Below are 8,031 nucleotides of genomic sequence, written 5' to 3' on the forward strand. Positions count from 1 at the left end.
TTGATTCTATGGAGATTAACAGTAATCCAGAAATTTACAAATTTGTCCTGGGACATCGTGTAAATGTTGTCCCAGGGACATTGTGTAAATGTTGTCCCAGGGACATTGTGTAAATGTTGTCCCAGGGACATTGTGTAAATGTTGTCCCTGGGACATCGTGTAAATGTTGTCCCAGGGACATTGTGTAAAAGTCCTCTATCAACTTTGAATGACACTCCTGTAGTTGAAAGCACAGACAAAAAATGCACAGAAGATGCAGTTGGAAAACTAAATGCTGTTTTAGACACAGTTAAACAGTGGGCATTCATTCCAGAGGGTATTACTGCAATGATAGATGAACTGCATACAAATGTCTTAAAAACAAAACAAGAAGTAGGCAAAAGTATATGCCAGTACGAAATAAAGACGACAGATAATGCACGCAAAATTAGGCCATTGCATTCTAGCAAGAAACGTTCGGCCAGCATCGACATTCCAACAGTCTGTGAAAATGAATGTGAACAGTCGATAACCACTGAAAGAGAGACATCCTGTGGAGAAAATGAAAACCTTTTGGAATACAAAACAAAAAAGAGAAGAGTTAAAGCTAAGTATATGCACAAGTAGAATTTTTTGTAGACATTTCAAAGGGACTGCATCCATTACTTCTGTTTATTGAAACCTAAAGCTGAATAGCTGTCTTAACTTTCTGCCAAGGAACAGATGAAAAGAAATTGTTTGCTCTCTCAAGCAGTTGTTATTTATGTGTGTTATTCATTACTTTGGCTTGGTTGCTGTTTTTGATACAAATTCATCTGTGCCCATTGTAATATTTTCATATGTTGCTACTTTTATATTGCTATGTATTATAAATAAAGGATTACTTATTACTATTAAAGGTCTGCATTTGTAATTGTTGGTATTATTTATAAAATATGCGCTCTTAAGTTTTTTGCTACATAAAACAGTACCTGTCACTTTTTGGACATAGAGTATCAGCTGTTGAGAACCCCTGGCTCATACAAAATAGAAGTAAAACGTTTCAACATCCAGCCTTTTTATGATTAAATACAAAGTGTAATAATAGAGTTATCGGGGTGTAATTTTGTTAATAGTTAGTCTTAAGTGTAAGTTTAATAGTAACGATGAGTAAGAAAATATAGCCAGAATAATGGAATGAGACTAATACCTGACCTCACACTGAGATTTGGTATGAAGTGGCATGTTTGTGCTAATGCTGACATTGGGGCTCAGAGTTCCTCTGTGTGTGTATATTTGTGAATGTTAACTTGGCTAATGTCCAAGGGTTTGACTGCTTTCCTGTTGGATTGTATCACACAGAACGGGGATAAGAGCACCAGTGGCCGTGCACACCCTCATCTCTCTCCTTCACCCGATCATTAGTGTTGTAAACCGGCATTAGCTCAGAGTAGATTAGACTTCAGTATAGTGCAAGTGATTTGATTTTATGATTATTTGATTCAGTTTTTTCTGTGTTCAAACTCAATTACTTAAATAAAATATGTTGAATTCAACCAAATAAATAAATAAACAAATAAACTGTGGACATTACCCAGTGTATAAAAGTTTACATAGGTATAAATAGCTCTAACACTTTACTCCAGCCTGGCGTCCACATATGTGGACATCACATTTTGGGTTATTTAGACCAAAATACCTAATCTTGATCAACAAGTGCCTGATATACAGTTACGAGGACATTATACTGCAACTGTTCTATTCAAATTTCAAATGAATGTCCTCATATGCGGCTCTCATTTTTCTCAGAAACAAAAATTAGGTAAAAAGGTGAGAGTCTCAGGTGAGACTTGTAATTAATTCTGCAGATACACAAACATATAGAAAGTGTCATTTTTTGTTTACTTTAAGTTCTATAGTGTGTACGAAACAAATCAAGACCACAGACTCAACACGTACCACTCAATTTTTGGTGTTCTTTATCAGTTGGCCAAGACAGAAATGTTTTAATCTGTGTGCATTGCTTTTGAGCAAGTCTTTACACAGAAAAGGTTTCAGAAAGGTATTTTTCAGGTTCTTCTGACAAGGCTTCAATTTTGGAAAATGCTGTTTGTTTATAGTGGCAACTTATAAACCCTTTGTGATAAGAACATAGTTACCACAGTCCAAGTCATACCTTCAAAAAGTATGCCCTTTGTGCTCTTGTGGACCCATCCAAAATTTTTCCAGTGATTTGGCTTGGTATTGGATAAATGTGAGGGAAATTCTATAAAAATAACATAAATACACCTATGTTTTCAAATACATTACAAAAAACATAAACGTCAATGTAAATGTCATTATGATCAAACCAGCTTTTCAACATACCTCACACTGCAAATAGATTAGGCCATCGATTATCTTATAAAACAAATAAATAAATAAATACATATAAATAAAAACAGAACTAAGGAATACGATTCATTAAGTAAATTGTACAATAAAGTGTATTTAAAGCAGAATTTAACATTAGTTTTATGACAACATAAAAGGATTTTTATGTCAAGAGGTACCTCATCTGAAATGTTTGTCTGGTCAAACAGGGATTTCAAACTTGAAATACCAATAGAGTTTGGTCCAGCTACTCCCACAAAGTAATCTGTGAGAAAGCATATGCTGTAGTCAACAGATATCATTTTCTTTTTGCATGCTGCAACCATCATCCATTTCAGTCTTCTAGGAGCTTTGTCTGGTTGTAGTTCTTTTTTCTCCTCCTCTCCCCTCATCTATTAATTAAATTGTTTTCTGACCTTCCTAACTGTTTCCGACCTGTCTTTCCAATGTGATGTTTAAGCAATATATGTATGGTCAGAAGGGGGTGAAATTTTCATTGCAGTTGTACGTGTAACATTGCATGTGATAATAAAAGGCTTGATTGGTTGATTATTCAACATGAGTTGACATTTACCTGACATTGTGAAGGAGTCACAGTTTCTGTAAGGGTGTAAGAACATAACATGTGGATTTGTTACACTTCTTTTTCACAAGTTAATAACAATCAAAAATTTTCATTCCATTATTAACAAGCTATCACACGATGTCCCAGGGACAACATTTACACGATGTCCCAGGACAAATTTGTAAAATTCTGGATTACTGTTAATCTCCATAGAATCAAGAACTCATGTCCAGTTTCACAGCTATGGACCAGTTAATTATGTTTCCAGGTGATAGTTTGATTCATAGATTCAGCACACAACCATAAGTCTAGGCCTTTTAGTCCAGATTCTCTTCATTTATGTTTGTAAAATGATCAGGGACGCTACTGCAATTTTGCCTGACCCAACCCCCGGTGTTCCAGATCTACTGGCGTTTAGATCTACTGGCGTTTAGATCAACTGGCGTTGGTCGAACAGATGTGTGGCAGTCTTGCGTTTCAGGAGCTGCTACCGACAAACCAGCAAAAAAACGCCAAATGTGTCATCTGTGACACTTGTGAGGTTATCTCAAACACACTCCGTCAGTCTTGATGCTGTTGAACAACAAAATGTTTAAAATGTGGCGAGTTTACCTGGTGATATCCTCATTCGCGACGCGATGGCGAAAACAGCAAACAATTAACACCACGCCGATGTTGTTCACAGGACAGCAAGAGTAAACGATCGGGAGACTCTTGTCGTCGTTATCATTCCCCTCGCACGTTTTATTTCTCCGGTTTCAGCATTTTTGCTTCACAACTAAAGCGAGCAGTTTACTTTGTGTGCACTAACATGGACTCGAGTCAACCAGCGCCACCTCTGGCCAAGTGCCACAGCCTACAGCCAGATCAACCTGTGACACATATCTGCACCACGTTTGATTTCGTTTCTTGCACAACACATTTGTACCTTTCAATTGTGTCTGTTTGTGAATCATGCAAATAAACCTTTGAAATGAATGAAATGATATCATATATTCCTTATTGGCCTACATTTGTACAAAATTCCAAATTATATACACAAAGTCATAGAAATCACCACTCCAATTGGTCATCATGATTTTAATTATCTCTTTTCCCATAACAATGAAATACACCTTGGACAAATATGACAAATCAATATTTAATTAGTGTTGTCACATCACATCCTGTAAGCATCATCTGCCTGTGTCCTTTCCCTGGAAATTAATATTTCCAGCCAATATAGGCAATTCATCAACATGGCTGGAGAGTTGGTAGTTATATATAAAGTCAGTGACTCAGGTGTGTCGCTTGGTTTGTCATCTGTTTGTGAGACTGGAGGAGACGCAATCTTTTGTTTTAAATCTTAGTTAGGAAGATTCCTGTTTTAAAACAAGCACGTATTGTGAGAAATGCAAGAAGCACATCTGCAGAAAGCACACAGTTACATTCTGTCCATCATGTGGACAAAATTGAAAATGTTGAGCATTGGAAAAACTGAGAACGTTGGGCAAGTTCAAAAGAAATGTGTTTGTAAGAACGAAAAACCAAATTGTTCCTAAAATAGTTATGGAAAGTCTAACTGTTGTATGTCTGTGTTCTACATGTTTATCTGATGGGAAATAAAGTTGCTATTGTTTCATTGCATTTTTTGAACAATTCTGAGTGGATTTACACAGTACGGATCTAAATGACCCGCAACAAAATCAATGTCATTTTTTTGTTCTTCAACATAATACAAGGGTTCATTTCCAAAACTTGCCTATGATCTTCAATTTGTAGCAGATCCACTATCACACAGCAGCTAGAGCAGTTTCAAATGGAGGTCAGTCCACTGCTGCCACCTGTGGCCAAATACCATAGCCCACTACTAGATTAACCTGTGACACATCTTCACCTGCTGCTATGATGACATTGAGTAGAGGCTGAGTGGCTGCACTTACCCCTGGTACATCCAAATCTACCCACAAACATGTTGAAAGATGCAATGGCAGCAATGTGGATTGTCAACACTAAAAACAATCAGTAAGCAAAGACAACAGGGATCACTTTTTACTGTTTATTTAGCACCCACAACATGTGTAGTCGCCTTCTGCACAGGGAAGTCCACACACACTGTGTGGTACCACTTTCCACAGAAGGTGCATTCAGTCTGCAAGATTGAATGAGATTGTCAGAGTCATTGTCTGACTGTTTATTACTATTCACCTGCGGTACATTCACAGTAACTGCCATCTCCTTACAAATGTTTATTAGATTAACCACACTTATACAGACTGTATATAACAACCAACTCTAAAATGTTTTTTCTCAGAAAAGACACAGACAGACTATGCTAACTGTAATGTTCTACCTCAAACTTATGAATAAGTGTTCATAATCTGCTTCGTGAGCCACCATTCTCTTTATTGCCGCTCGTTCAGTTCAACATAAAACACACCCACTTTCGTGAAAACAAACACTCCCCGTTGCCACTACGGTGGACCACAAGGGACAGGAAGCACGGAGTGCAAACATTATAAGCAATACAACATCTCCCTTTTTTTTTTTTAAATGTCCGCCAGTGACACAGCTGGTATACATTTCAAAATAGAACATCCTGAACATGAGGATAAGGAACAATTTTTCAACACTGCCATGTGTAAAATTACTGGGCATAAAACTAACACCAACAATGCAATGCGGGATATGCACTCATTAGTACATGGACATTTGACATGTTTCCATTTTTTTTTTTTTTTTTTTTATTTTAGGGCAGCGATCCGCCTACACCCTTTACAATCACAGGTCAAGAATAACCCTCGGTTTGACCACTCGTCCTGATCTGGTGGTCAGTGCAGGGCTAGTGTCCATGGTTGGTGTTTTAGTGTCTCTAGATGGCGACAGGGGCTCTGCTTGTTGCTGAGCTGTACTATCTGGCTGGGTGACCAGATCGGATGTTGGTGTTGAAGGTGCCGGTGACGCCTTGGCGCCTCTCAGATGCCGTCGGTTACGCCGTATAGTCTGTCCCTCACCAGTGCGGATCACGAAAGAGCGGGCAGTTTCTGCAGGTCGGATGATGACAGCCGGTTTCCAGGCTCCGGACTCGTGCTGAAAGCGAATGTGGTCCCCCTGCTGCAGCCTCGGTAGTGGTGTGGCGCTGCGATTATAGTAACGCCTCTGATGCTCTTGTCTTTCCATCCGTGTTTTTTGCACAACCGTCGGGCCTATGATGCGAGGTACCAGGTGGCATCTGGTAATGGGAAGCACTGAGCGTAGACGTCGACTCATGAGGAGCTGCGCGGGTGACCTGAAGCCATCGACTGGCGTGTTCCTTTGCTCCAATAGGGACAGGTAGGGATCTACTCCCTGAGCATGAGCTTTATCCAGAACTGATTTGGCCGTTTTGACTGTTCTTTCGGCAAGGCCGTTGCTTTGCGGGTACAAAAGACTTGAGGTCGTGTGGACAAAGTCCCATGTGACTGCAAAATCCTTAAACTCTCGAGAGCTGTACTGTGGGCCGTTATCTGAGATAAGCTTCTCTGGTATACCATGTCTGGCGAATATGGCCTTGAGCTTTTTGATGACGGACCCTGCAGTGGTACAGAATAGCCTTTCGACCTCAAAGTAGCGGCTGTAATAGTCCACAACTACCAAGTAGTCCCGTCCACGCCATGTGAAGAGATCTGAGGCCACTGCCTGCCATGGTCTCTCAGGGATCTGGTGTGGGATGAGAGTAGGGCTGGGCGATATATCGAGTTTTTTAAAAATATCTATATATTTTCATACGAGATATAAGATGTGACAATATCGTTTATATCGATATAGTCTATGTTACGTTATAATTATACTTGTGGAGCCGCAGGTTTGCCTCTCTTTCGTCCACTTTTGTCTCTACGCAACGTTACTCGGCCTCGCCTCTCCTGCACTGAACACAATTCCCCCTCCCCCATAGCTTCACCTGCAGGCAATGACAAGATGAAAGCGGAAAATCTCCGTTAGCGAGTTACCGTGCGTGGGGCTGGATGGCGTCAACGTGTTAGCGAGCTAACCGCGCTAAAGACATGCAGCCCAGAGGGGCTGCACGGCCTAAAATCCTTTCCTTTTCTCAAAAATCGACAGTGCACCTTATGTATGAATTCTGGTTGTGCTTACTGACCGCGAACCGATTTTATGTGGTACACAGCGCTCAGCAATCTGTCAAAAAATGTTTTAATATGACTTTGCTAAGCTACGGAGGTGCACCGCTTGATGGATTGTCGGAGAATTACGGCTACAGAGGAGCCGCCTCGCGGAGTGATACGTACTGTGTGTGTATAAGGACCACAAATGGCACCTGTTCAGAGAGGTGGTGCAGCTGTGAAATCTGTCTCTTTGTTATTATGCTCAGCGTCTATTAGTTTACATTTTGACTGCACAATTGTGAGCTTTTTGTTATGCACAAAAACAACATTGTTTTCTTTTATTTATGGACCATGATTATTTAATATATCGTTAGCTTCATAGCATAAGTGCCTAAGTCATTGACTTAGTCCAATGACTTAGGCACTTATGCTATGAAGCTAACGATATGCTGATAATTTATTTTTGAGTAATATCTACGCTGTATGTAAATAAAAGTGCCTGTGTGACATCTGGGACACAGTGTGACTAAGAACTCTCTTTTTGTTCTTAACTTATGGCTTTAAAAAAAAAAAAAAATCGAGATATATATCTTATATCGCCATCCAGCTAAAAAATATCGAGATATGAATTTTGGGTCATATCGCCCAGCCCTAGATGAGAGGTTCTTTGGGATTCGCCGCGCGCCTCTCCTGACATATGGAACAGTTTTCCACCGTGGCAGCTATGTCCTTGCCCATGCCTGGCCAGAAGAGGGCGTCCCTTGCTCTCTGCTTACTCCTCTCAATCCCCATGTGCCCAGTGTGGATTCTCTCCAGCATGTTGTTTCTTAGGGCTATTGGCACTATAATTTTGTCACCTTTGAAGATGATGCCATGGAAGTGTGAAATTTCATCTCTGAAATTCCAGAAGTCCAAAGGGGTTTTGGGGCATTTTTTTCTGTCCTCAGGCCAGCCATCCTGCACAATTTGCTTCAGCAGGGTGAGCTGCGGGTCACATCCTGTTGCAGCCTGTATCTCTGAGAGTTTTTTGTCACTTACTGGGAGGCTGTTTAT

At 40.1% G+C, this 8,031-nt stretch overlaps 1 long non-coding RNA gene across 1 annotated transcript; it reads right to left on the bottom strand.

The window, feature by feature from the left end:
• Window positions 1-623: 623 nt before the first annotated feature.
• On the bottom strand, window positions 624-2,989 carry LOC143421776 (uncharacterized). The gene is made up of 3 exons (XR_013101346.1): window positions 2,511-2,989; window positions 2,326-2,358; window positions 624-2,224 (listed from the first exon to the last, which is right to left on the bottom strand). It is a non-coding gene; the product is annotated as an uncharacterized LOC143421776 (long non-coding RNA).
• Window positions 2,990-8,031: the final 5,042 nt, after the last annotated feature.

The sequence above is a fragment of the Maylandia zebra genome, linkage group LG13 (assembly GCF_041146795.1).
Source record: "Maylandia zebra isolate NMK-2024a linkage group LG13, Mzebra_GT3a, whole genome shotgun sequence".
Classification (NCBI taxonomy): Eukaryota; Metazoa; Chordata; class Actinopteri; order Cichliformes; family Cichlidae; genus Maylandia; species Maylandia zebra.